This window comes from Schistocerca gregaria, chromosome 2 (assembly GCF_023897955.1).
Source record: "Schistocerca gregaria isolate iqSchGreg1 chromosome 2, iqSchGreg1.2, whole genome shotgun sequence".
NCBI classification, from domain to species: domain Eukaryota; kingdom Metazoa; phylum Arthropoda; class Insecta; order Orthoptera; family Acrididae; genus Schistocerca; species Schistocerca gregaria.
This window is the reverse complement of record NC_064921.1, coordinates 1,017,380,587-1,017,401,941: the sequence shown is the minus strand read 5'-3', so window position 1 is coordinate 1,017,401,941 and position 21,355 is coordinate 1,017,380,587. Positions and strand designations below refer to the sequence as shown.

Genomic DNA, 21,355 nt, shown 5'->3' with positions numbered 1-21,355 from the left:
GTAAGTGGTGGACAAAATAGTCATCTCCGCGGACTTCACCGGTTCACCTGTCGACAGCTGCACAACACGTCTTTGAATACATTCAGAACGAATATGACCTGGAGAATTGCAAGCTGCACACGTTCGTGGTTGACCATCATAAATGACGATACCTCGATAACCGCAAACGTTAATGTAAGACGGAATATGTCGTAATAAGTCCACCTTCAACTGCCTGACACCGTTCAAAACCGGATATTTGTGAGCACCGGACCATTTTTCTGCAAAATTACTGAGGACCTTCCCAAAGGGTGCAATAACAAGATTGATCGCATCTGTAGGAACTTCAAAGGGTAGCTCAAAAATTCGAATTGTTCGAATACCAAGTCCCACATGATCGACAGTAACTTCGCCAATATTTCCATCACTGTGTTTAAACTTAAGCTTACCACCGGTATTATTGACAACTCGTTCGCATAACTCAGGGTTTTTCAGCTTCAAGTACATCACACTACTCACAATTGACAAGTGAAAACCAACAGTATCTTCAAACGGAACTTGAACAACTTCCTCTAACCAATCCTCAATTTCGAAAGATTTAGGTCGAGCAAAACGTCGATCAAAGGTAAATTTCAGAGTGTCCTTTCTACTAAGTTGAGCCATTACTGCATTTTCGAACGTTGACAGAATATCTAACTACTGCGAAGCGCCGGCGAAAACGCACAGACTTACACAGCGGATGTAAACAAAGCCAGCCGCAGAGCGAAGCACAGCACGACGAACCGCTCGCCACCGCCGCTGCAGGCAGACTGACCAACGAGCCATCTGACATGGCGAATGACTATTATTTCAGTGCACTGGGTGCCTCGATGTGGTCCAGGGTGCTCTGGAAAGTCTCGTGTAGGCTGGCGGGATGGGGGCGGCGCGAATTCCCGCGGTCGGCGGCCTTCCTGGGCTATTGGTACCTTCATGTAGAGCTGCCGCTGGGCTCGCACTCCCTGCTGCTAAGAAAGTGATTGCTTTTGCTGCTATGACTTGCAATCACGACTGCGGGAAACGCCGCTATCTCGTTAGGGGTGCTACGGCAGACACCCTCTCGAGCACCCCGAAGACTTCTTGAGCCCTCGGCTGTAATGGTTTCCAGGCTGTCAAAAGAACCGTCGCGTGTGCATTCGCGGACGGGAGAGAGGCTGAGGTAATTTCGAGTGAACGGGGATGGACTCCTCCCGTCCGCAGTTTCCGTAGTGTAGCGGTTATCACGTCTGCTTTACACGCAGAAGGTCCCCGGTTCGATCCCGGGCGGGAACAGTATTTTCTTGCCTATGTCGTATTGTACTCCAGTGAGCCACGTCATGTGAGGATCTTCTGCATGTACCTTTGTTATGCAAGTAGCGCATTTATTTAATTTTTTAGTTACGATGACAACATCAGCACGAGTTGTCTCTAAGGTATGGCGCACACAAGTAGTTTCCGTGGTGTAGCGGTTATCACGTCTGCCTAACACGCAGAAGGTCCCCGGTTCGATCCCGGGCGGAAACACTTTTTCATCATTAAAAACAAGACATAGTAACATGCATCTGCTTCCATCTGTACCCAAAAACCTTCGTAATCGCCTTCACACGTCGGATCAGAGTGTCAATTGCTCACATCAAATATGAAATTCATTTGATACTGCCGCCGAGCATTTTGCATCGACTCAGCCACTCATGTGCGATCAGTTTGCACAAAACGCTAGGGCTCGTCCGGGATTTGAACCCGGGACCTCCTGCACCCGAAGCAGGAATCATACCCCTAGACCAACGAGCCATCTGACATGGCGAATGACTATTATTTCAGTGCACTGGGTGCCTCGATGTGGTCCAGGGTGCTCTGGAAAGTCTCGTGTAGGCTGGCGGGATGGGGGCGGCGCGAATTCCCGCGGTCGGCGGCCTTCCTGGGCTATTGGTACCTTCATGTAGAGCTGCCGCTGGGCTCGCACTCCCTGCTGCTAAGAAAGTGATTGCTTTTGCTGCTATGACTTGCAATCACGACTGCGGGAAACGCCGCTATCTCGTTAGGGGTGCTACGGCAGACACCCTCTCGAGCACCCCGAAGACTTCTTGAGCCCTCGGCTGTAATGGTTTCCAGGCTGTCAAAAGAACCGTCGCGTGTGCATTCGCGGACGGGAGAGAGGCTGAGGTAATTTCGAGTGAACGGGGATGGACTCCTCCCGTCCGCAGTTTCCGTAGTGTAGCGGTTATCACGTCTGCTTTACACGCAGAAGGTCCCCGGTTCGATCCCGGGCGGGAACAGTATTTTCTTGCCTATGTCGTATTGTACTCCAGTGAGCCACGTCATGTGAGGATCTTCTGCATGTACCTTTGTTATGCAAGTAGCGCATTTATTTAATTTTTTAGTTACGATGACAACATCAGCACGAGTTGTCTCTAAGGTATGGCGCACACAAGTAGTTTCCGTGGTGTAGCGGTTATCACGTCTGCCTAACACGCAGAAGGTCCCCGGTTCGATCCCGGGCGGAAACACTTTTTCATCATTAAAAACAAGACATAGTAACATGCATCTGCTTCCATCTGTACCCAAAAACCTTCGTAATCGCCTTCACACGTCGGATCAGAGTGTCAATTGCTCACATCAAATATGAAATTCATTTGATACTGCCGCCGAGCATTTTGCATCGACTCAGCCACTCATGTGCGATCAGTTTGCACAAAACGCTAGGGCTCGTCCGGGATTTGAACCCGGGACCTCCTGCACCCGAAGCAGGAATCATACCCCTAGACCAACGAGCCATCTGACATGGCGAATGACTATTATTTCAGTGCACTGGGTGCCTCGATGTGGTCCAGGGTGCTCTGGAAAGTCTCGTGTAGGCTGGCGGGATGGGGGCGGCGCGAATTCCCGCGGTCGGCGGCCTTCCTGGGCTATTGGTACCTTCATGTAGAGCTGCCGCTGGGCTCGCACTCCCTGCTGCTAAGAAAGTGATTGCTTTTGCTGCTATGACTTGCAATCACGACTGCGGGAAACGCCGCTATCTCGTTAGGGGTGCTACGGCAGACACCCTCTCGAGCACCCCGAAGACTTCTTGAGCCCTCGGCTGTAATGGTTTCCAGGCTGTCAAAAGAACCGTCGCGTGTGCATTCGCGGACGGGAGAGAGGCTGAGGTAATTTCGAGTGAACGGGGATGGACTCCTCCCGTCCGCAGTTTCCGTAGTGTAGCGGTTATCACGTCTGCTTTACACGCAGAAGGTCCCCGGTTCGATCCCGGGCGGGAACAGTATTTTCTTGCCTGTGTCGCATTGTACTACAGTGAGCCACGTCATGTGAGGATCTTCTGCATGTACCTTTGTTATGCAAGAAGCGCATTTATTTAATTTTTTAGTTACGATGTCAACATCAGCACGAGTTGTCTCTAAGGTATGGCGCACACAAGTAGTTTCCGTGGTGTAGCGGTTATCACGTCTGCCTAACACGCAGAAGGTCCCCGGTTCGATCCCGGGCGGAAACACTTTTTCATCATTAAAAACAGGACATAGTAACATGCATCTGCTTCCATCTGTACCCAAAAACCTTCGTAATCGCCTTCACACGTCGGATCAGAGTGTCAATTGCTCACATCAAATATGAAATTCATTTGATACTGCCGCCGAGCATTTTGCATCGACTCAGCCACTCATGTGCGATCAGTTTGCACAAAACGCTAGGGCTCGTCCGGGATTTGAACCCGGGACCTCCTGCACCCGAAGCAGGAATCATACCCCTAGACCAACGAGCCATCTGACATGGCGAATGACTATTATTTCAGTGCACGGGGTGCCTCGATGTGGTCCAGGGTGCTCTGGAAAGTCTCGTGTAGGCTGGCGGGATGGGGGCGGCGCGAATTCCCGCGGTCGGCGGCCTTCCTGGGCTATTGGTACCTTCATGTAGAGCTGCCGCTGGGCTCGCACTCCCTGCTGCTAAGAAAGTGATTGCTTTTGCTGCTATGACTTGCAATCACGACTGCGGGAAACGCCGCTATCTCGTTAGGGGTGCTACGGCAGACACCCTCTCGAGCACCCCGAAGACTTCTTGAGCCCTCGGCTGTAATGGTTTCCAGGCTGTCAAAAGAACCGTCGCGTGTGCATTCGCGGACGGGAGAGAGGCTGAGGTAATTTCGAGTGAACGGGGATGGACTCCTCCCGTCCGCAGTTTCCGTAGTGTAGCGGTTATCACGTCTGCTTTACACGCAGAAGGTCCCCGGTTCGATCCCGGGCGGGAACAGTATTTTCTTGCCTATGTCGTATTGTACTCCAGTGAGCCACGTCATGTGAGGATCTTCTGCATGTACCTTTGTTATGCAAGTAGCGCATTTATTTAATTTTTTAGTTACGATGACAACATCAGCACGAGTTGTCTCTAAGGTATGGCGCACACAAGTAGTTTCCGTGGTGTAGCGGTTATCACGTCTGCCTAACACGCAGAAGGTCCCCGGTTCGATCCCGGGCGGAAACACTTTTTCATCATTAAAAACAAGACATAGTAACATGCATCTGCTTCCATCTGTACCCAAAAACCTTCGTAATCGCCTTCACACGTCGGATCAGAGTGTCAATTGCTCACATCAAATATGAAATTCATTTGATACTGCCGCCGAGCATTTTGCATCGACTCAGCCACTCATGTGCGATCAGTTTGCACAAAACGCTAGGGCTCGTCCGGGATTTGAACCCGGGACCTCCTGCACCCGAAGCAGGAATCATACCCCTAGACCAACGAGCCATCTGACATGGCGAATGACTATTATTTCAGTGCACTGGGTGCCTCGATGTGGTCCAGGGTGCTCTGGAAAGTCTCGTGTAGGCTGGCGGGATGGGGGCGGCGCGAATTCCCGCGGTCGGCGGCCTTCCTGGGCTATTGGTACCTTCATGTAGAGCTGCCGCTGGGCTCGCACTCCCTGCTGCTAAGAAAGTGATTGCTTTTGCTGCTATGACTTGCAATCACGACTGCGGGAAACGCCGCTATCTCGTTAGGGGTGCTACGGCAGACACCCTCTCGAGCACCCCGAAGACTTCTTGAGCCCTCGGCTGTAATGGTTTCCAGGCTGTCAAAAGAACCGTCGCGTGTGCATTCGCGGACGGGAGAGAGGCTGAGGTAATTTCGAGTGAACGGGGATGGACTCCTCCCGTCCGCAGTTTCCGTAGTGTAGCGGTTATCACGTCTGCTTTACACGCAGAAGGTCCCCGGTTCGATCCCGGGCGGGAACAGTATTTTCTTGCCTGTGTCGCATTGTACTACAGTGAGCTACGTCATGTGAGGATCTTCTGCATGTACCTTTGTTATGCAAGAAGCGCATTTATTTAATTTTTTAGTTACGATGTCAACATCAGCACGAGTTGTCTCTAAGGTATGGCGCACACAAGTAGTTTCCGTGGTGTAGCGGTTATCACGTCTGCCTAACACGCAGAAGGTCCCCGGTTCGATCCCGGGCGGAAACACTTTTTCATCATTAAAAACAGGACATAGTAACATGCATCTGCTTCCATCTGTACCCAAAAACCTTCGTAATCGCCTTCACACGTCGGATCAGAGTGTCAATTGCTCACATCAAATATGAAATTCATTTGATACTGCCGCCGAGCATTTTGCATCGACTCAGCCACTCATGTGCGATCAGTTTGCACAAAACGCTAGGGCTCGTCCGGGATTTGAACCCGGGACCTCCTGCACCCGAAGCAGGAATCATACCCCTAGACCAACGAGCCATCTGACATGGCGAATGACTATTATTTCAGTGCACTGGGTGCCTCGATGTGGTCCAGGGTGCTCTGGAAAGTCTCGTGTAGGCTGGCGGGATGGGGGCGGCGCGAATTCCCGCGGTCGGCGGCCTTCCTGGGCTATTGGTACCTTCATGTAGAGCTGCCGCTGGGCTCGCACTCCCTGCTGCTAAGAAAGTGATTGCTTTTGCTGCTATGACTTGCAATCACGACTGCGGGAAACGCCGCTATCTCGTTAGGGGTGCTACGGCAGACACCCTCTCGAGCACCCCGAAGACTTCTTGAGCCCTCGGCTGTAATGGTTTCCAGGCTGTCAAAAGAACCGTCGCGTGTGCATTCGCGGACGGGAGAGAGGCTGAGGTAATTTCGAGTGAACGGGGATGGACTCCTCCCGTCCGCAGTTTCCGTAGTGTAGCGGTTATCACGTCTGCTTTACACGCAGAAGGTCCCCGGTTCGATCCCGGGCGGGAACAGTATTTTCTTGCCTATGTCGTATTGTACTCCAGTGAGCCACGTCATGTGAGGATCTTCTGCATGTACCTTTGTTATGCAAGTAGCGCATTTATTTAATTTTTTAGTTACGATGACAACATCAGCACGAGTTGTCTCTAAGGTATGGCGCACACAAGTATTTTCCGTGGTGTAGCGGTTATCACGTCTGCCTAACACGCAGAAGGTCCCCGGTTCGATCCCGGGCGGAAACACTTTTTCATCATTAAAAACAAGACATAGTAACATGCATCTGCTTCCATCTGTACCCAAAAACCTTCGTAATCGCCTTCACACGTCGGATCAGAGTGTCAATTGCTCACATCAAATATGAAATTCATTTGATACTGCCGCCGAGCATTTTGCATCGACTCAGCCACTCATGTGCGATCAGTTTGCACAAAACGCTAGGGCTCGTCCGGGATTTGAACCCGGGACCTCCTGCACCCGAAGCAGGAATCATACCCCTAGACCAACGAGCCATCTGACATGGCGAATGACTATTATTTCAGTGCACTGGGTGCCTCGATGTGGTCCAGGGTGCTCTGGAAAGTCTCGTGTAGGCTGGCGGGATGGGGGCGGCGCGAATTCCCGCGGTCGGCGGCCTTCCTGGGCTATTGGTACCTTCATGTAGAGCTGCCGCTGGGCTCGCACTCCCTGCTGCTAAGAAAGTGATTGCTTTTGCTGCTATGACTTGCAATCACGACTGCGGGAAACGCCGCTATCTCGTTAGGGGTGCTACGGCAGACACCCTCTCGAGCACCCCGAAGACTTCTTGAGCCCTCGGCTGTAATGGTTTCCAGGCTGTCAAAAGAACCGTCGCGTGTGCATTCGCGGACGGGAGAGAGGCTGAGGTAATTTCGAGTGAACGGGGATGGACTCCTCCCGTCCGCAGTTTCCGTAGTGTAGCGGTTATCACGTCTGCTTTACACGCAGAAGGTCCCCGGTTCGATCCCGGGCGGGAACAGTATTTTCTTGCCTATGTCGTATTGTACTCCAGTGAGCCACGTCATGTGAGGATCTTCTGCATGTACCTTTGTTATGCAAGTAGCGCATTTATTTAATTTTTTAGTTACGATGACAACATCAGCACGAGTTGTCTCTAAGGTATGGCGCACACAAGTAGTTTCCGTGGTGTAGCGGTTATCACGTCTGCCTAACACGCAGAAGGTCCCCGGTTCGATCCCGGGCGGAAACACTTTTTCATCATTAAAAACAAGACATAGTAACATGCATCTGCTTCCATCTGTACCCAAAAACCTTCGTAATCGCCTTCACACGTCGGATCAGAGTGTCAATTGCTCACATCAAATATGAAATTCATTTGATACTGCCGCCGAGCATTTTGCATCGACTCAGCCACTCATGTGCGATCAGTTTGCACAAAACGCTAGGGCTCGTCCGGGATTTGAACCCGGGACCTCCTGCACCCGAAGCAGGAATCATACCCCTAGACCAACGAGCCATCTGACATGGCGAATGACTATTATTTCAGTGCACTGGGTGCCTCGATGTGGTCCAGGGTGCTCTGGAAAGTCTCGTGTAGGCTGGCGGGATGGGGGCGGCGCGAATTCCCGCGGTCGGCGGCCTTCCTGGGCTATTGGTACCTTCATGTAGAGCTGCCGCTGGGCTCGCACTCCCTGCTGCTAAGAAAGTGATTGCTTTTGCTGCTATGACTTGCAATCACGACTGCGGGAAACGCCGCTATCTCGTTAGGGGTGCTACGGCAGACACCCTCTCGAGCACCCCGAAGACTTCTTGAGCCCTCGGCTGTAATGGTTTCCAGGCTGTCAAAAGAACCGTCGCGTGTGCATTCGCGGACGGGAGAGAGGCTGAGGTAATTTCGAGTGAACGGGGATGGACTCCTCCCGTCCGCAGTTTCCGTAGTGTAGCGGTTATCACGTCTGCTTTACACGCAGAAGGTCCCCGGTTCGATCCCGGGCGGGAACAGTATTTTCTTGCCTATGTCGTATTGTACTCCAGTGAGCCACGTCATGTGAGGATCTTCTGCATGTACCTTTGTTATGCAAGTAGCGCATTTATTTAATTTTTTAGTTACGATGACAACATCAGCACGAGTTGTCTCTAAGGTATGGCGCACACAAGTAGTTTCCGTGGTGTAGCGGTTATCACGTCTGCCTAACACGCAGAAGGTCCCCGGTTCGATCCCGGGCGGAAACACTTTTTCATCATTAAAAACAAGACATAGTAACATGCATCTGCTTCCATCTGTACCCAAAAACCTTCGTAATCGCCTTCACACGTCGGATCAGAGTGTCAATTGCTCACATCAAATATGAAATTCATTTGATACTGCCGCCGAGCATTTTGCATCGACTCAGCCACTCATGTGCGATCAGTTTGCACAAAACGCTAGGGCTCGTCCGGGATTTGAACCCGGGACCTCCTGCACCCGAAGCAGGAATCATACCCCTAGACCAACGAGCCATCTGACATGGCGAATGACTATTATTTCAGTGCACTGGGTGCCTCGATGTGGTCCAGGGTGCTCTGGAAAGTCTCGTGTAGGCTGGCGGGATGGGGGCGGCGCGAATTCCCGCGGTCGGCGGCCTTCCTGGGCTATTGGTACCTTCATGTAGAGCTGCCGCTGGGCTCGCACTCCCTGCTGCTAAGAAAGTGATTGCTTTTGCTGCTATGACTTGCAATCACGACTGCGGGAAACGCCGCTATCTCGTTAGGGGTGCTACGGCAGACACCCTCTCGAGCACCCCGAAGACTTCTTGAGCCCTCGGCTGTAATGGTTTCCAGGCTGTCAAAAGAACCGTCGCGTGTGCATTCGCGGACGGGAGAGAGGCTGAGGTAATTTCGAGTGAACGGGGATGGACTCCTCCCGTCCGCAGTTTCCGTAGTGTAGCGGTTATCACGTCTGCTTTACACGCAGAAGGTCCCCGGTTCGATACCGGGCGGGAACAGTATTTTCTTGCCTGTGTCGCATTGTACTACAGTGAGCTACGTCATGTGAGGATCTTCTGCATGTACCTTTGTTATGCAAGAAGCGCATTTATTTAATTTTTTAGTTACGATGTCAACATCAGCACGAGTTGTCTCTAAGGTATGGCGCACACAAGTAGTTTCCGTGGTGTAGCGGTTATCACGTCTGCCTAACACGCAGAAGGTCCCCGGTTCGATCCCGGGCGGAAACACTTTTTCATCATTAAAAACAGGACATAGTAACATGCATCTGCTTCCATCTGTACCCAAAAACCTTCGTAATCGCCTTCACACGTCGGATCAGAGTGTCAATTGCTCACATCAAATATGAAATTCATTTGATACTGCCGCCGAGCATTTTGCATCGACTCAGCCACTCATGTGCGATCAGTTTGCACAAAACGCTAGGGCTCGTCCGGGATTTGAACCCGGGACCTCCTGCACCCGAAGCAGGAATCATACCCCTAGACCAACGAGCCATCTGACATGGCGAATGACTATTATTTCAGTGCACTGGGTGCCTCGATGTGGTCCAGGGTGCTCTGGAAAGTCTCGTGTAGGCTGGCGGGATGGGGGCGGCGCGAATTCCCGCGGTCGGCGGCCTTCCTGGGCTATTGGTACCTTCATGTAGAGCTGCCGCTGGGCTCGCACTCCCTGCTGCTAAGAAAGTGATTGCTTTTGCTGCTATGACTTGCAATCACGACTGCGGGAAACGCCGCTATCTCGTTAGGGGTGCTACGGCAGACACCCTCTCGAGCACCCCGAAGACTTCTTGAGCCCTCGGCTGTAATGGTTTCCAGGCTGTCAAAAGAACCGTCGCGTGTGCATTCGCGGACGGGAGAGAGGCTGAGGTAATTTCGAGTGAACGGGGATGGACTCCTCCCGTCCGCAGTTTCCGTAGTGTAGCGGTTATCACGTCTGCTTTACACGCAGAAGGTCCCCGGTTCGATCCCGGGCGGGAACAGTATTTTCTTGCCTATGTCGTATTGTACTCCAGTGAGCCACGTCATGTGAGGATCTTCTGCATGTACCTTTGTTATGCAAGTAGCGCATTTATTTAATTTTTTAGTTACGATGACAACATCAGCACGAGTTGTCTCTAAGGTATGGCGCACACAAGTAGTTTCCGTGGTGTAGCGGTTATCACGTCTGCCTAACACGCAGAAGGTCCCCGGTTCGATCCCGGGCGGAAACACTTTTTCATCATTAAAAACAAGACATAGTAACATGCATCTGCTTCCATCTGTACCCAAAAACCTTCGTAATCGCCTTCACACGTCGGATCAGAGTGTCAATTGCTCACATCAAATATGAAATTCATTTGATACTGCCGCCGAGCATTTTGCATCGACTCAGCCACTCATGTGCGATCAGTTTGCACAAAACGCTAGGGCTCGTCCGGGATTTGAACCCGGGACCTCCTGCACCCGAAGCAGGAATCATACCCCTAGACCAACGAGCCATCTGACATGGCGAATGACTATTATTTCAGTGCACTGGGTGCCTCGATGTGGTCCAGGGTGCTCTGGAAAGTCTCGTGTAGGCTGGCGGGATGGGGGCGGCGCGAATTCCCGCGGTCGGCGGCCTTCCTGGGCTATTGGTACCTTCATGTAGAGCTGCCGCTGGGCTCGCACTCCCTGCTGCTAAGAAAGTGATTGCTTTTGCTGCTATGACTTGCAATCACGACTGCGGGAAACGCCGCTATCTCGTTAGGGGTGCTACGGCAGACACCCTCTCGAGCACCCCGAAGACTTCTTGAGCCCTCGGCTGTAATGGTTTCCAGGCTGTCAAAAGAACCGTCGCGTGTGCATTCGCGGACGGGAGAGAGGCTGAGGTAATTTCGAGTGAACGGGGATGGACTCCTCCCGTCCGCAGTTTCCGTAGTGTAGCGGTTATCACGTCTGCTTTACACGCAGAAGGTCCCCGGTTCGATCCCGGGCGGGAACAGTATTTTCTTGCCTATGTCGTATTGTACTCCAGTGAGCCACGTCATGTGAGGATCTTCTGCATGTACCTTTGTTATGCAAGTAGCGCATTTATTTAATTTTTTAGTTACGATGACAACATCAGCACGAGTTGTCTCTAAGGTATGGCGCACACAAGTAGTTTCCGTGGTGTAGCGGTTATCACGTCTGCCTAACACGCAGAAGGTCCCCGGTTCGATCCCGGGCGGAAACACTTTTTCATCATTAAAAACAAGACATAGTAACATGCATCTGCTTCCATCTGTACCCAAAAACCTTCGTAATCGCCTTCACACGTCGGATCAGAGTGTCAATTGCTCACATCAAATATGAAATTCATTTGATACTGCCGCCGAGCATTTTGCATCGACTCAGCCACTCATGTGCGATCAGTTTGCACAAAACGCTAGGGCTCGTCCGGGATTTGAACCCGGGACCTCCTGCACCCGAAGCAGGAATCATACCCCTAGACCAACGAGCCATCTGACATGGCGAATGACTATTATTTCAGTGCACTGGGTGCCTCGATGTGGTCCAGGGTGCTCTGGAAAGTCTCGTGTAGGCTGGCGGGATGGGGGCGGCGCGAATTCCCGCGGTCGGCGGCCTTCCTGGGCTATTGGTACCTTCATGTAGAGCTGCCGCTGGGCTCGCACTCCCTGCTGCTAAGAAAGTGATTGCTTTTGCTGCTATGACTTGCAATCACGACTGCGGGAAACGCCGCTATCTCGTTAGGGGTGCTACGGCAGACACCCTCTCGAGCACCCCGAAGACTTCTTGAGCCCTCGGCTGTAATGGTTTCCAGGCTGTCAAAAGAACCGTCGTGTGTGCATTCGCGGACGGGAGAGAGGCTGAGGTAATTTCGAGTGAACGGGGATGGACTCCTCCCGTCCGCAGTTTCCGTAGTGTAGCGGTTATCACGTCTGCTTTACACGCAGAAGGTCCCCGGTTCGATCCCGGGCGGGAACAGTATTTTCTTGCCTATGTCGTATTGTACTCCAGTGAGCCACGTCATGTGAGGATCTTCTGCATGTACCTTTGTTATGCAAGTAGCGCATTTATTTAATTTTTTAGTTACGATGACAACATCAGCACGAGTTGTCTCTAAGGTATGGCGCACACAAGTAGTTTCCGTGGTGTAGCGGTTATCACGTCTGCCTAACACGCAGAAGGTCCCCGGTTCGATCCCGGGCGGAAACACTTTTTCATCATTAAAAACAAGACATAGTAACATGCATCTGCTTCCATCTGTACCCAAAAACCTTCGTAATCGCCTTCACACGTCGGATCAGAGTGTCAATTGCTCACATCAAATATGAAATTCATTTGATACTGCCGCCGAGCATTTTGCATCGACTCAGCCACTCATGTGCGATCAGTTTGCACAAAACGCTAGGGCTCGTCCGGGATTTGAACCCGGGACCTCCTGCACCCGAAGCAGGAATCATACCCCTAGACCAACGAGCCATCTGACATGGCGAATGACTATTATTTCAGTGCACTGGGTGCCTCGATGTGGTCCAGGGTGCTCTGGAAAGTCTCGTGTAGGCTGGCGGGATGGGGGCGGCGCGAATTCCCGCGGTCGGCGGCCTTCCTGGGCTATTGGTACCTTCATGTAGAGCTGCCGCTGGGCTCGCACTCCCTGCTGCTAAGAAAGTGATTGCTTTTGCTGCTATGACTTGCAATCACGACTGCGGGAAACGCCGCTATCTCGTTAGGGGTGCTACGGCAGATACCCTCTCGAGCACCCCGAAGACTTCTTGAGCCCTCGGCTGTAATGGTTTCCAGGCTGTCAAAAGAACCGTCGCGTGTGCATTCGCGGACGGGAGAGAGGCTGAGGTAATTCCGAGTGAACGGGGATGGACTCCTCCCGTCCGCAGTTTCCGTAGTGTAGCGGTTATCACGTCTGCTTTACACGCAGAAGGTCCCCGGTTCGATCCCGGGCGGGAACAGTATTTTCTTGCCTATGTCGTATTGTACTCCAGTGAGCCACGTCATGTGAGGATCTTCTGCATGTACCTTTGTTATGCAAGTAGCGCATTTATTTAATTTTTTAGTTACGATGACAACATCAGCACGAGTTGTCTCTAAGGTATGGCGCACACAAGTAGTTTCCGTGGTGTAGCGGTTATCACGTCTGCCTAACACGCAGAAGGTCCCCGGTTCGATCCCGGGCGGAAACACTTTTTCATCATTAAAAACAAGACATAGTAACATGCATCTGCTTCCATCTGTACCCAAAAACCTTCGTAATCGCCTTCACACGTCGGATCAGAGTGTCAATTGCTCACATCAAATATGAAATTCATTTGATACTGCCGCCGAGCATTTTGCATCGACTCAGCCACTCATGTGCGATCAGTTTGCACAAAACGCTAGGGCTCGTCCGGGATTTGAACCCGGGACCTCCTGCACCCGAAGCAGGAATCATACCCCTAGACCAACGAGCCATCTGACATGGCGAATGACTATTATTTCACTGCACTGGGTGCCTCGATGTGGTCCAGGGTGCTCTGGAAAGTCTCGTGTAGGCTGGCGGGATGGGGGCGGCGCGAATTCCCGCGGTCGGCGGCCTTCCTGGGCTATTGGTACCTTCATGTAGAGCTGCCGCTGGGCTCGCACTCCCTGCTGCTAAGAAAGTGATTGCTTTTGCTGCTATGACTTGCAATCACGACTGCGGGAAACGCCGCTATCTCGTTAGGGGTGCTACGGCAGACACCCTCTCGAGCACCCCGAAGACTTCTTGAGCCCTCGGCTGTAATGGTTTCCAGGCTGTCAAAAGAACCGTCGCGTGTGCATTCGCGGACGGGAGAGAGGCTGAGGTAATTTCGAGTGAACGGGGATGGACTCCTCCCGTCCGCAGTTTCCGTAGTGTAGCGGTTATCACGTCTGCTTTACACGCAGAAGGTCCCCGGTTCGATCCCGGGCGGGAACAGTATTTTCTTGCCTATGTCGTATTGTACTCCAGTGAGCCACGTCATGTGAGGATCTTCTGCATGTACCTTTGTTATGCAAGTAGCGCATTTATTTAATTTTTTAGTTACGATGACAACATCAGCACGAGTTGTCTCTAAGGTATGGCGCACACAAGTAGTTTCCGTGGTGTAGCGGTTATCACGTCTGCCTAACACGCAGAAGGTCCCCGGTTCGATCCCGGGCGGAAACACTTTTTCATCATTAAAAACAAGACATAGTAACATGCATCTGCTTCCATCTGTACCCAAAAACCTTCGTAATCGCCTTCACACGTCGGATCAGAGTGTCAATTGCTCACATCAAATATGAAATTCATTTGATACTGCCGCCGAGCATTTTGCATCGACTCAGCCACTCATGTGCGATCAGTTTGCACAAAACGCTAGGGCTCGTCCGGGATTTGAACCCGGGACCTCCTGCACCCGAAGCAGGAATCATACCCCTAGACCAACGAGCCATCTGACATGGCGAATGACTATTATTTCAGTGCACTGGGTGCCTCGATGTGGTCCAGGGTGCTCTGGAAAGTCTCGTGTAGGCTGGCGGGATGGGGGCGGCGCGAATTCCCGCGGTCGGCGGCCTTCCTGGGCTATTGGTACCTTCATGTAGAGCTGCCGCTGGGCTCGCACTCCCTGCTGCTAAGAAAGTGATTGCTTTTGCTGCTATGACTTGCAATCACGACTGCGGGAAACGCCGCTATCTCGTTAGGGGTGCTACGGCAGACACCCTCTCGAGCACCCCGAAGACTTCTTGAGCCCTCGGCTGTAATGGTTTCCAGGCTGTCAAAAGAACCGTCGCGTGTGCATTCGCGGACGGGAGAGAGGCTGAGGTAATTTCGAGTGAACGGGGATGGACTCCTCCCGTCCGCAGTTTCCGTAGTGTAGCGGTTATCACGTCTGCTTTACACGCAGAAGGTCCCCGGTTCGATCCCGGGCGGGAACAGTATTTTCTTGCCTATGTCGTATTGTACTCCAGTGAGCCACGTCATGTGAGGATCTTCTGCATGTACCTTTGTTATGCAAGTAGCGCATTTATTTAATTTTTTAGTTACGATGACAACATCAGCACGAGTTGTCTCTAAGGTATGGCGCACACAAGTAGTTTCCGTGGTGTAGCGGTTATCACGTCTGCCTAACACGCAGAAGGTCCCCGGTTCGATCCCGGGCGGAAACACTTTTTCATCATTAAAAACAAGACATAGTAACATGCATCTGCTTCCATCTGTACCCAAAAACCTTCGTAATCGCCTTCACACGTCGGATCAGAGTGTCAATTGCTCACATCAAATATGAAATTCATTTGATACTGCCGCCGAGCATTTTGCATCGACTCAGCCACTCATGTGCGATCAGTTTGCACAAAACGCTAGGGCTCGTCCGGGATTTGAACCCGGGACCTCCTGCACCCGAAGCAGGAATCATACCCCTAGACCAACGAGCCATCTGACATGGCGAATGACTATTATTTCAGTGCACTGGGTGCCTCGATGTGGTCCAGGGTGCTCTGGAAAGTCTCGTGTAGGCTGGCGGGATGGGGGCGGCGCGAATTCCCGCGGTCGGCGGCCTTCCTGGGCTATTGGTACCTTCATGTAGAGCTGCCGCTGGGCTCGCACTCCCTGCTGCTAAGAAAGTGATTGCTTTTGCTGCTATGACTTGCAATCACGACTGCGGGAAACGCCGCTATCTCGTTAGGGGTGCTACGGCAGACACCCTCTCGAGCACCCCGAAGACTTCTTGAGCCCTCGGCTGTAATGGTTTCCAGGCTGTCAAAAGAACCGTCGCGTGTGCATTCGCGGACGGGAGAGAGGCTGAGGTAATTTCGAGTGAACGGGGATGGACTCCTCCCGTCCGCAGTTTCCGTAGTGTAGCGGTTATCACGTCTGCTTTACACGCAGAAGGTCCCCGGTTCGATCCCGGGCGGGAACAGTATTTTCTTGCCTATGTCGTATTGTACTCCAGTGAGCCACGTCATGTGAGGATCTTCTGCATGTACCTTTGTTATGCAAGTAGCGCATTTATTTAATTTTTAGTTACGATGACAACATCAGCACGAGTTGTCTCTAAGGTATGGCGCACACAAGTAGTTTCCGTGGTGTAGCGGTTATCACGTCTGCCTAACACGCAGAAGGTCCCCGGTTCGATCCCGGGCGGAAACACTTTTTCATCATTAAAAACAGGACATAGTAACATGCATCTGCTTCCATCTGTACCCAAAAACCTTCGTAATCGCCTTCACACGTCGGATCAGAGTGTCAATTGCTCACATCAAATATGAAATTCATTTGATACTGCCGCCGAGCATTTTGCATCGACTCAGCCACTCATGTGCGATCAGTTTGCACAAAACGCTAGGGCTCGTCCGGGATTTGAACCCGGGACCTCCTGCACCCAAAGCAGGAATCATACCCCTAGACCAACGAGCCATCTGACATGGCGAATGACTATTATTTCAGTGCACTGGGTGCCTCGATGTGGTCCAGGGTGCTCTGGAAAGTCTCGTGTAGGCTGGCGGGATGGGGGCGGCGCGAATTCCCGCGGTCGGCGGCCTTCCTGGGCTATTGGTACCTTCATGTAGAGCTGCCGCTGGGCTCGCACTCCCTGCTGCTAAGAAAGTGATTGCTTTTGCTGCTATGACTTGCAATCACGACTGCGGGAAACGCCGCTATCTCGTTAGGGGTGCTACGGCAGACACCCTCTCGAGCACCCCGAAGACTTCTTGAGCCCTCGGCTGTAATGGTTTCCAGGCTGTCAAAAGAACCGTCGCGTGTGCATTCGCGGACGGGAGAGAGGCTGAGGTAATTTCGAGTGAACGGGGATGGACTCCTCCCGTCCGCAGTTTCCGTAGTGTAGCGGTTATCACGTCTGCTTTACACGCAGAAGGTCCCCGGTTCGATCCCGGGCGGGAACAGTATTTTCTTGCCTATGTCGTATTGTACTCCAGTGAGCCACGTCATGTGAGGATCTTCTGCATGTACCTTTGTTATGCAAGTAGCGCATTTATTTAATTTTTTAGTTACGATGACAACATCAGCACGAGTTGTCTCTAAGGTATGGCGCACACAAGTAGTTTCCGTGGTGTAGCGGTTATCACGTCTGCCTAACACGCAGAAGGTCCCCGGTTCGATCCCGGGCGGAAACACTTCTTCATCATTAAAAACAAGACATAGTAACATGCATCTGCTTCCATCTGTACCCAAAAACCTTCGTAATCGCCTTCACACGTCGGATCAGAGTGTCAATTGCTCACATCAAATATGAAATTCATTTGATACTGCCGCCGAGCATTTTGCATCGACTCAGCCACTCATGTGCGATCAGTTTGCACAAAACGCTAGGGCTCGTCCGGGATTTGAACCCGGGACCTCCTGCACCCGAAGCAGGAATCATACCCCTAGACCAACGAGCCATCTGACATGGCGAATGACTATTATTTCAGTGCACTGGGTGCCTCGATGTGGTCCAGGGTGCTCTGGAAAGTCTCGTGTAGGCTGGCGGGATGGGGGCGGCGCGAATTCCCGCGGTCGGCGGCCTTCCTGGGCTATTGGTACCTTCATGTAGAGCTGCCGCTGGGCTCGCACTCCCTGCTGCTAAGAAAGTGATTGCTTTTGCTGCTATGACTTGCAATCACGACTGCGGGAAACGCCGCTATCTCGTTAGGGGTGCTACGGCAGACACCCTCTCGAGCACCCCGAAGACTTCTTGAGCCCTCGGCTGTAATGGTTTCCAGGCTGTCAAAAGAACCGTCGCGTGTGCATTCGCGGACGGGAGAGAGGCTGAGGTAATTTCGAGTGAACGGGGATGGACTCCTCCCGTCCGCAGTTTCCGTAGTGTAGCGGTTATCACGTCTGCTTTACACGCAGAAGGTCCCCGGTTCGATCCCGGGCGGGAACAGTATTTTCTTGCCTATGTCGTATTGTACTCCAGTGAGCCACGTCATGTGAGGATCTTCTGCATGTACCTTTGTTATGCAAGTAGCGCATTTATTTAATTTTTTAGTTACGATGACAACATCAGCACGAGTTGTCTCTAAGGTATGGCGCACACAAGTAGTTTCCGTGGTGTAGCGGTTATCACGTCTGCCTAACACGCAGAAGGTCCCCGGTTCGATCCCGGGCGGAAACACTTCTTCATCATTAAAAACAAGACATAGTAACATGCATCTGCTTCCATCTGTACCCAAAAACCTTCGTAATCGCCTTCACACGTCGGATCAGAGTGTCAATTGCTCACATCAAATATGAAATTCATTTGATACTGCCGCCGAGCATTTTGCATCGACTCAGCCACTCATGTGCGATCAGTTTGCACAAAACGCTAGGGCTCGTCCGGGATTTGAACCCGGGACCTCCTGCACCCGAAGCAGGAATCATACCCCTAGACCAACGAGCCATCTGACATGGCGAATGACTATTATTTCAGTGCACTGGGTGCCTCGATGTGGTCCAGGGTGCTCTGGAAAGTCTCGTGTAGGCTGGCGGGATGGGGGCGGCGCGAATTCCCGCGGTCGGCGGCCTTCCTGGGCTATTGGTACCTTCATGTAGAGCTGCCGCTGGGCTCGCACTCCCTGCTGCTAAGAAAGTGATTGCTTTTGCTGCTATGACTTGCAATCACGACTGCGGGAAACGCCGCTATCTCGTTAGGGGTGCTACGGCAGACACCCTCTCGAGCACCCCGAAGACTTCTTGAGCCCTCGGCTGTAATGGTTTCCAGGCTGTCAAAAGAACCGTCGCGTGTGCATTCGCGGACGGGAGAGAGGCTGAGGTAATTTCGAGTGAACGGGGATGGACTCCTCCCGTCCGCAGTTTCCGTAGTGTAGCGGTTATCACGTCTGCTTTACACGCAGAAGGTCCCCGGTTCGATCCCGGGCGGGAACAGTATTTTCTTGCCTGTGTCGCATTGTACTACAGTGAGCTACGTCATGTGAGGATCTTCTGCATGTACCTTTGTTATGCAAGAAGCGCATTTATTTAATTTTTTAGTTACGATGACAACATCAGCACGAGTTGTCTCTAAGGTATGGCGCACACAAGTAGTTTCCGTGGTGTAGCGGTTATCACGTCTGCCTAACACGCAGAAGGTCCCCGGTTCGATCCAAGGCGGAAACACTTTTTCATCATTAAAAACAGGACATAGTAACATGCATCTGCTTCCATCTGTACCCAAAAACCTTCGTAATCGCCTTCACACGTCGGATCAGAGTGTCAATTGCTCACATCAAATATGAAATTCATTTGATACTGCCGCCGAGCATTTTGCATCGACTCAGCCACTCATGTGCGATCAGTTTGCACAAAACGCTAGGGCTCGTCCGGGATTTGAACCCGGGACCTCCTGCACCCGAAGCAGGAATCATACCCCTAGACCAACGAGCCATCTGACATGGCGAATGACTATTATTTCAGTGCACTGGGTGCCTCGATGTGGTCCAGGGTGCTCTGGAAAGTCTCGTGTAGGCTGGCGGGATGGGGGCGGCGCGAATTCCCGCGGTCGGCGGCCTTCCTGGGCTATTGGTACCTTCATGTAGAGCTGCCGCTGGGCTCGCACTCCCTGCTGCTAAGAAAGTGATTGCTTTTGCTGCTATGACTTGCAATCACGACTGCGGGAAACGCCGCTATCTCGTTAGGGGTGCTACGGCAGACACCCTCTCGAGCACCCCGAAGACTTCTTGAGCCCTCGGCTGTAATGGTTTCCAGGCTGTCAAAAGAACCGTCGCGTGTGCATTCGCGGACGGGAGAGAGGCTGAGGTAATTTCGAGTGAACGGGGATGGACTCCTCCCGTCCGCAGTTTCCGTAGTGTAGCGGTTATCACGTCTGCTTTACACGCAGAAGGTCCCCGGTTCGATCCCGGGCGGGAACAGTATTTTCTTGCCTATGTCGTATTGTACTCCAGTGAGCCACGTCATGTGAGGATCTTCTGCATGTACCTTTGTTATGCAAGTAGCGCATTTATTTAATTTTTTAGTTACGATGACAACATCAGCACGAGTTGTCTCTAAGGTATGGCGCACACAAGTAGTTTCCGTGGTGTAGCGGTTATCACGTCTGCCTAACACGCAGAAGGTCCCCGGTTCGATCCCGGGCGGAAACACTTTTTCATCATTAAAAACAAGACATAGTAACATGCATCTGCTTCCATCTGTACCCAAAAACCTTCGTAATCGCCTTCACACGTCGGATCAGAGTGTCAATTGCTCACATCAAATATGAAATTCATTTGATACTGCCGCCGAGCATTTTTCATCGACTCAGCCACTCATGTGCGATCAGTTTGCACAAAACGCTAGGGCTCGTCCGGGATTTGAACCCGGGACCTCCTGCACCCGAAGCAGGAATCATACCCCTAGACCAACGAGCCATCTGACATGGCGAATGACTATTATTTCAGTGCACTGGGTGCCTCGATGTGGTCCAGGGTGCTCTGGAAAGTCTCGTGTAGGCTGGCGGGATGGGGGCGGCGCGAATTCCCGCGGTCGGCGGCCTTCCTGGGCTATTGGTACCTTCATGTAGAGCTGCCGCTGGGCTCGCACTCCCTGCTGCTAAGAAAGTGATTGCTTTTGCTGCTATGACTTGCAATCACGACTGCGGGAAACGCCGCTATCTCGTTAGGGGTGCTACGGCAGACACCCTCTCGAGCACCCCGAAGACTTCTTGAGCCCTCGGCTGTAATGGTTTCCAGGCTGTCAAAAGAACCGTCGCGTGTGCATTCGCGGACGGGAGAGAGGCTGAGGTAATTTCGAGTGAACGGGGATGGACTCCTCCCGTCCGCAGTTTCCGTAGTGTAGCGGTTATCACGTCTGCTTTACACGCAGAAGGTCCCCGGTTCGATCCCGGGCGGGAACAGTATTTTCTTGCCTATGTCGTATTGTACTCCAGTGAGCCACGTCATGTGAGGATCTTCTGCATGTACCTTTGTTATGCAAGTAGCGCATTTATTTAATTTTTTAGTTACGATGACAACATCAGCACGAGTTGTCTCTAAGGTATGGCGCACACAAGTAGTTTCCGTGGTGTAGCGGTTATCACGTCTGCCTAACACGCAGAAGGTCCCCGGTTCGATCCCGGGCGGAAACACTTTTTCATCATTAAAAACAAGACATAGTAACATGCATCTGCTTCCATCTGTACCCAAAAACCTTCGTAATCGCCTTCACACGTCGGATCAGAGTGTCAATTGCTCACATCAAATATGAAATTCATTTGATACTGCCGCCGAGCATTTTTCATCGACTCAGCCACTCATGTGCGATCA

General features: G+C 52.0%; 62 non-coding genes across 62 annotated transcripts; 42 read left to right on the top strand and 20 right to left on the bottom strand.

The window, feature by feature from the left end:
• Window positions 1-1,214: 1,214 nt before the first annotated feature.
• On the top strand, window positions 1,215-1,287 carry Trnav-uac (transfer RNA valine (anticodon UAC)). The gene has a single exon. It is a non-coding gene; the product is annotated as a tRNA-Val (tRNA).
• A 158-nt stretch (window positions 1,288-1,445) lies between these two features.
• Trnav-aac (transfer RNA valine (anticodon AAC)) lies at window positions 1,446-1,518 on the top strand. Its single transcript has one exon. It is a non-coding gene; the product is annotated as a tRNA-Val (tRNA).
• Window positions 1,519-1,713: 195 nt separating this feature from the next.
• Trnap-cgg (transfer RNA proline (anticodon CGG)) lies at window positions 1,714-1,785 on the bottom strand. The gene has a single exon. It is a non-coding gene; the product is annotated as a tRNA-Pro (tRNA).
• Window positions 1,786-2,197: 412 nt separating this feature from the next.
• Window positions 2,198-2,270, top strand: Trnav-uac (transfer RNA valine (anticodon UAC)). Its single transcript has one exon. It is a non-coding gene; the product is annotated as a tRNA-Val (tRNA).
• Window positions 2,271-2,428: 158 nt separating this feature from the next.
• Trnav-aac (transfer RNA valine (anticodon AAC)) lies at window positions 2,429-2,501 on the top strand. Its single transcript has one exon. It is a non-coding gene; the product is annotated as a tRNA-Val (tRNA).
• Window positions 2,502-2,696: 195 nt separating this feature from the next.
• Window positions 2,697-2,768, bottom strand: Trnap-cgg (transfer RNA proline (anticodon CGG)). Its single transcript has one exon. It is a non-coding gene; the product is annotated as a tRNA-Pro (tRNA).
• A 412-nt stretch (window positions 2,769-3,180) lies between these two features.
• On the top strand, window positions 3,181-3,253 carry Trnav-uac (transfer RNA valine (anticodon UAC)). Its single transcript has one exon. It is a non-coding gene; the product is annotated as a tRNA-Val (tRNA).
• A 158-nt stretch (window positions 3,254-3,411) lies between these two features.
• Window positions 3,412-3,484, top strand: Trnav-aac (transfer RNA valine (anticodon AAC)). Its single transcript has one exon. It is a non-coding gene; the product is annotated as a tRNA-Val (tRNA).
• Window positions 3,485-3,679: 195 nt separating this feature from the next.
• On the bottom strand, window positions 3,680-3,751 carry Trnap-cgg (transfer RNA proline (anticodon CGG)). The gene has a single exon. It is a non-coding gene; the product is annotated as a tRNA-Pro (tRNA).
• A 412-nt stretch (window positions 3,752-4,163) lies between these two features.
• Trnav-uac (transfer RNA valine (anticodon UAC)) lies at window positions 4,164-4,236 on the top strand. Its single transcript has one exon. It is a non-coding gene; the product is annotated as a tRNA-Val (tRNA).
• Window positions 4,237-4,394: 158 nt separating this feature from the next.
• On the top strand, window positions 4,395-4,467 carry Trnav-aac (transfer RNA valine (anticodon AAC)). Its single transcript has one exon. It is a non-coding gene; the product is annotated as a tRNA-Val (tRNA).
• A 195-nt stretch (window positions 4,468-4,662) lies between these two features.
• Window positions 4,663-4,734, bottom strand: Trnap-cgg (transfer RNA proline (anticodon CGG)). The gene has a single exon. It is a non-coding gene; the product is annotated as a tRNA-Pro (tRNA).
• A 412-nt stretch (window positions 4,735-5,146) lies between these two features.
• Window positions 5,147-5,219, top strand: Trnav-uac (transfer RNA valine (anticodon UAC)). The gene has a single exon. It is a non-coding gene; the product is annotated as a tRNA-Val (tRNA).
• Window positions 5,220-5,377: 158 nt separating this feature from the next.
• Trnav-aac (transfer RNA valine (anticodon AAC)) lies at window positions 5,378-5,450 on the top strand. The gene has a single exon. It is a non-coding gene; the product is annotated as a tRNA-Val (tRNA).
• A 195-nt stretch (window positions 5,451-5,645) lies between these two features.
• Window positions 5,646-5,717, bottom strand: Trnap-cgg (transfer RNA proline (anticodon CGG)). Its single transcript has one exon. It is a non-coding gene; the product is annotated as a tRNA-Pro (tRNA).
• Window positions 5,718-6,129: 412 nt separating this feature from the next.
• On the top strand, window positions 6,130-6,202 carry Trnav-uac (transfer RNA valine (anticodon UAC)). Its single transcript has one exon. It is a non-coding gene; the product is annotated as a tRNA-Val (tRNA).
• A 158-nt stretch (window positions 6,203-6,360) lies between these two features.
• Window positions 6,361-6,433, top strand: Trnav-aac (transfer RNA valine (anticodon AAC)). The gene has a single exon. It is a non-coding gene; the product is annotated as a tRNA-Val (tRNA).
• Window positions 6,434-6,628: 195 nt separating this feature from the next.
• Window positions 6,629-6,700, bottom strand: Trnap-cgg (transfer RNA proline (anticodon CGG)). Its single transcript has one exon. It is a non-coding gene; the product is annotated as a tRNA-Pro (tRNA).
• A 412-nt stretch (window positions 6,701-7,112) lies between these two features.
• Trnav-uac (transfer RNA valine (anticodon UAC)) lies at window positions 7,113-7,185 on the top strand. The gene has a single exon. It is a non-coding gene; the product is annotated as a tRNA-Val (tRNA).
• A 158-nt stretch (window positions 7,186-7,343) lies between these two features.
• On the top strand, window positions 7,344-7,416 carry Trnav-aac (transfer RNA valine (anticodon AAC)). The gene has a single exon. It is a non-coding gene; the product is annotated as a tRNA-Val (tRNA).
• A 195-nt stretch (window positions 7,417-7,611) lies between these two features.
• Window positions 7,612-7,683, bottom strand: Trnap-cgg (transfer RNA proline (anticodon CGG)). The gene has a single exon. It is a non-coding gene; the product is annotated as a tRNA-Pro (tRNA).
• Window positions 7,684-8,095: 412 nt separating this feature from the next.
• On the top strand, window positions 8,096-8,168 carry Trnav-uac (transfer RNA valine (anticodon UAC)). Its single transcript has one exon. It is a non-coding gene; the product is annotated as a tRNA-Val (tRNA).
• A 158-nt stretch (window positions 8,169-8,326) lies between these two features.
• Trnav-aac (transfer RNA valine (anticodon AAC)) lies at window positions 8,327-8,399 on the top strand. Its single transcript has one exon. It is a non-coding gene; the product is annotated as a tRNA-Val (tRNA).
• Window positions 8,400-8,594: 195 nt separating this feature from the next.
• Trnap-cgg (transfer RNA proline (anticodon CGG)) lies at window positions 8,595-8,666 on the bottom strand. The gene has a single exon. It is a non-coding gene; the product is annotated as a tRNA-Pro (tRNA).
• Window positions 8,667-9,078: 412 nt separating this feature from the next.
• Trnav-uac (transfer RNA valine (anticodon UAC)) lies at window positions 9,079-9,151 on the top strand. Its single transcript has one exon. It is a non-coding gene; the product is annotated as a tRNA-Val (tRNA).
• A 158-nt stretch (window positions 9,152-9,309) lies between these two features.
• Trnav-aac (transfer RNA valine (anticodon AAC)) lies at window positions 9,310-9,382 on the top strand. The gene has a single exon. It is a non-coding gene; the product is annotated as a tRNA-Val (tRNA).
• Window positions 9,383-9,577: 195 nt separating this feature from the next.
• On the bottom strand, window positions 9,578-9,649 carry Trnap-cgg (transfer RNA proline (anticodon CGG)). Its single transcript has one exon. It is a non-coding gene; the product is annotated as a tRNA-Pro (tRNA).
• Window positions 9,650-10,061: 412 nt separating this feature from the next.
• On the top strand, window positions 10,062-10,134 carry Trnav-uac (transfer RNA valine (anticodon UAC)). The gene has a single exon. It is a non-coding gene; the product is annotated as a tRNA-Val (tRNA).
• Window positions 10,135-10,292: 158 nt separating this feature from the next.
• Trnav-aac (transfer RNA valine (anticodon AAC)) lies at window positions 10,293-10,365 on the top strand. The gene has a single exon. It is a non-coding gene; the product is annotated as a tRNA-Val (tRNA).
• Window positions 10,366-10,560: 195 nt separating this feature from the next.
• Trnap-cgg (transfer RNA proline (anticodon CGG)) lies at window positions 10,561-10,632 on the bottom strand. The gene has a single exon. It is a non-coding gene; the product is annotated as a tRNA-Pro (tRNA).
• Window positions 10,633-11,044: 412 nt separating this feature from the next.
• On the top strand, window positions 11,045-11,117 carry Trnav-uac (transfer RNA valine (anticodon UAC)). The gene has a single exon. It is a non-coding gene; the product is annotated as a tRNA-Val (tRNA).
• A 158-nt stretch (window positions 11,118-11,275) lies between these two features.
• On the top strand, window positions 11,276-11,348 carry Trnav-aac (transfer RNA valine (anticodon AAC)). Its single transcript has one exon. It is a non-coding gene; the product is annotated as a tRNA-Val (tRNA).
• Window positions 11,349-11,543: 195 nt separating this feature from the next.
• Trnap-cgg (transfer RNA proline (anticodon CGG)) lies at window positions 11,544-11,615 on the bottom strand. Its single transcript has one exon. It is a non-coding gene; the product is annotated as a tRNA-Pro (tRNA).
• A 412-nt stretch (window positions 11,616-12,027) lies between these two features.
• Window positions 12,028-12,100, top strand: Trnav-uac (transfer RNA valine (anticodon UAC)). The gene has a single exon. It is a non-coding gene; the product is annotated as a tRNA-Val (tRNA).
• Window positions 12,101-12,258: 158 nt separating this feature from the next.
• On the top strand, window positions 12,259-12,331 carry Trnav-aac (transfer RNA valine (anticodon AAC)). The gene has a single exon. It is a non-coding gene; the product is annotated as a tRNA-Val (tRNA).
• A 195-nt stretch (window positions 12,332-12,526) lies between these two features.
• Trnap-cgg (transfer RNA proline (anticodon CGG)) lies at window positions 12,527-12,598 on the bottom strand. The gene has a single exon. It is a non-coding gene; the product is annotated as a tRNA-Pro (tRNA).
• Window positions 12,599-13,010: 412 nt separating this feature from the next.
• Trnav-uac (transfer RNA valine (anticodon UAC)) lies at window positions 13,011-13,083 on the top strand. Its single transcript has one exon. It is a non-coding gene; the product is annotated as a tRNA-Val (tRNA).
• A 158-nt stretch (window positions 13,084-13,241) lies between these two features.
• On the top strand, window positions 13,242-13,314 carry Trnav-aac (transfer RNA valine (anticodon AAC)). The gene has a single exon. It is a non-coding gene; the product is annotated as a tRNA-Val (tRNA).
• A 195-nt stretch (window positions 13,315-13,509) lies between these two features.
• Window positions 13,510-13,581, bottom strand: Trnap-cgg (transfer RNA proline (anticodon CGG)). Its single transcript has one exon. It is a non-coding gene; the product is annotated as a tRNA-Pro (tRNA).
• Window positions 13,582-13,993: 412 nt separating this feature from the next.
• On the top strand, window positions 13,994-14,066 carry Trnav-uac (transfer RNA valine (anticodon UAC)). The gene has a single exon. It is a non-coding gene; the product is annotated as a tRNA-Val (tRNA).
• Window positions 14,067-14,224: 158 nt separating this feature from the next.
• On the top strand, window positions 14,225-14,297 carry Trnav-aac (transfer RNA valine (anticodon AAC)). Its single transcript has one exon. It is a non-coding gene; the product is annotated as a tRNA-Val (tRNA).
• Window positions 14,298-14,492: 195 nt separating this feature from the next.
• Window positions 14,493-14,564, bottom strand: Trnap-cgg (transfer RNA proline (anticodon CGG)). Its single transcript has one exon. It is a non-coding gene; the product is annotated as a tRNA-Pro (tRNA).
• Window positions 14,565-14,976: 412 nt separating this feature from the next.
• On the top strand, window positions 14,977-15,049 carry Trnav-uac (transfer RNA valine (anticodon UAC)). The gene has a single exon. It is a non-coding gene; the product is annotated as a tRNA-Val (tRNA).
• Window positions 15,050-15,207: 158 nt separating this feature from the next.
• On the top strand, window positions 15,208-15,280 carry Trnav-aac (transfer RNA valine (anticodon AAC)). The gene has a single exon. It is a non-coding gene; the product is annotated as a tRNA-Val (tRNA).
• A 195-nt stretch (window positions 15,281-15,475) lies between these two features.
• On the bottom strand, window positions 15,476-15,547 carry Trnap-cgg (transfer RNA proline (anticodon CGG)). Its single transcript has one exon. It is a non-coding gene; the product is annotated as a tRNA-Pro (tRNA).
• Window positions 15,548-15,959: 412 nt separating this feature from the next.
• Window positions 15,960-16,032, top strand: Trnav-uac (transfer RNA valine (anticodon UAC)). Its single transcript has one exon. It is a non-coding gene; the product is annotated as a tRNA-Val (tRNA).
• Window positions 16,033-16,189: 157 nt separating this feature from the next.
• On the top strand, window positions 16,190-16,262 carry Trnav-aac (transfer RNA valine (anticodon AAC)). The gene has a single exon. It is a non-coding gene; the product is annotated as a tRNA-Val (tRNA).
• A 195-nt stretch (window positions 16,263-16,457) lies between these two features.
• On the bottom strand, window positions 16,458-16,529 carry Trnap-ugg (transfer RNA proline (anticodon UGG)). Its single transcript has one exon. It is a non-coding gene; the product is annotated as a tRNA-Pro (tRNA).
• Window positions 16,530-16,941: 412 nt separating this feature from the next.
• On the top strand, window positions 16,942-17,014 carry Trnav-uac (transfer RNA valine (anticodon UAC)). Its single transcript has one exon. It is a non-coding gene; the product is annotated as a tRNA-Val (tRNA).
• A 158-nt stretch (window positions 17,015-17,172) lies between these two features.
• On the top strand, window positions 17,173-17,245 carry Trnav-aac (transfer RNA valine (anticodon AAC)). Its single transcript has one exon. It is a non-coding gene; the product is annotated as a tRNA-Val (tRNA).
• A 195-nt stretch (window positions 17,246-17,440) lies between these two features.
• Trnap-cgg (transfer RNA proline (anticodon CGG)) lies at window positions 17,441-17,512 on the bottom strand. The gene has a single exon. It is a non-coding gene; the product is annotated as a tRNA-Pro (tRNA).
• Window positions 17,513-17,924: 412 nt separating this feature from the next.
• Window positions 17,925-17,997, top strand: Trnav-uac (transfer RNA valine (anticodon UAC)). The gene has a single exon. It is a non-coding gene; the product is annotated as a tRNA-Val (tRNA).
• A 158-nt stretch (window positions 17,998-18,155) lies between these two features.
• Window positions 18,156-18,228, top strand: Trnav-aac (transfer RNA valine (anticodon AAC)). Its single transcript has one exon. It is a non-coding gene; the product is annotated as a tRNA-Val (tRNA).
• A 195-nt stretch (window positions 18,229-18,423) lies between these two features.
• Trnap-cgg (transfer RNA proline (anticodon CGG)) lies at window positions 18,424-18,495 on the bottom strand. Its single transcript has one exon. It is a non-coding gene; the product is annotated as a tRNA-Pro (tRNA).
• Window positions 18,496-18,907: 412 nt separating this feature from the next.
• Window positions 18,908-18,980, top strand: Trnav-uac (transfer RNA valine (anticodon UAC)). Its single transcript has one exon. It is a non-coding gene; the product is annotated as a tRNA-Val (tRNA).
• A 158-nt stretch (window positions 18,981-19,138) lies between these two features.
• Trnav-aac (transfer RNA valine (anticodon AAC)) lies at window positions 19,139-19,211 on the top strand. Its single transcript has one exon. It is a non-coding gene; the product is annotated as a tRNA-Val (tRNA).
• A 195-nt stretch (window positions 19,212-19,406) lies between these two features.
• Trnap-cgg (transfer RNA proline (anticodon CGG)) lies at window positions 19,407-19,478 on the bottom strand. The gene has a single exon. It is a non-coding gene; the product is annotated as a tRNA-Pro (tRNA).
• A 412-nt stretch (window positions 19,479-19,890) lies between these two features.
• Trnav-uac (transfer RNA valine (anticodon UAC)) lies at window positions 19,891-19,963 on the top strand. Its single transcript has one exon. It is a non-coding gene; the product is annotated as a tRNA-Val (tRNA).
• Window positions 19,964-20,121: 158 nt separating this feature from the next.
• On the top strand, window positions 20,122-20,194 carry Trnav-aac (transfer RNA valine (anticodon AAC)). Its single transcript has one exon. It is a non-coding gene; the product is annotated as a tRNA-Val (tRNA).
• A 195-nt stretch (window positions 20,195-20,389) lies between these two features.
• Trnap-cgg (transfer RNA proline (anticodon CGG)) lies at window positions 20,390-20,461 on the bottom strand. Its single transcript has one exon. It is a non-coding gene; the product is annotated as a tRNA-Pro (tRNA).
• A 412-nt stretch (window positions 20,462-20,873) lies between these two features.
• On the top strand, window positions 20,874-20,946 carry Trnav-uac (transfer RNA valine (anticodon UAC)). The gene has a single exon. It is a non-coding gene; the product is annotated as a tRNA-Val (tRNA).
• Window positions 20,947-21,104: 158 nt separating this feature from the next.
• Window positions 21,105-21,177, top strand: Trnav-aac (transfer RNA valine (anticodon AAC)). Its single transcript has one exon. It is a non-coding gene; the product is annotated as a tRNA-Val (tRNA).
• Window positions 21,178-21,355: the final 178 nt, after the last annotated feature.